Below are 612 nucleotides of genomic sequence, written 5' to 3'. Positions count from 1 at the left end.
CCATGTCTTGCACACACAATTAACCTGATTGTAAGAGATGCTTTGAAGGTGATGAAGCCAGCTGTGGACAAAGTCAAGGCGATAGTGGAATTTTTCCACAGGAGCACAACAGCCACACACAAGCTCAAATCTACCCAACAACAGATGGGCATGCCTGAGCTGAAGCTCAAACAAGAATGTATCACAAGGTGGAACTCCACCTTTCATATGCTAAAACGCATTCTGGACCTCAGGGATGCAGTCATCTCTACCCTGGCAGTTATCAATGCACCGGTCAACCATCTGAGCCAAGAGGAATGGGAGGTACTACAGGAGGCATGCACTGTTCTGGAGCCATTTGAGCAGGTCACTGTAGAGATCAGTGCAGACAGGTGAGTGTGCAAATGTTATTGCATTATTATTATTAGTAGTAGTAGTAGTTCTTCTTGTTCTTGTTGCATTACTGGTATGAAAAGCATAAATAAAAATATACTGCTGAATTAAAAAAAACATCATTTTGAAACAATTGTTGTTTACTCTTTTTCAGCCATGTCACAGCCTCCAAAATGTTAATCCTGTGCAAGGGTCTGCAGAGAGTGACAGCTGAGTACCAAACCAGAGCAACTACAGGAA

Source organism: Cynoglossus semilaevis, chromosome W (genome assembly GCF_000523025.1).
Source record: "Cynoglossus semilaevis isolate Cse_v1.0 chromosome W, Cse_v1.0, whole genome shotgun sequence".
Lineage (NCBI taxonomy): Eukaryota > Metazoa > Chordata > Actinopteri > Pleuronectiformes > Cynoglossidae > Cynoglossus > Cynoglossus semilaevis.
Note: the sequence above shows the minus strand (reverse complement) of the source record.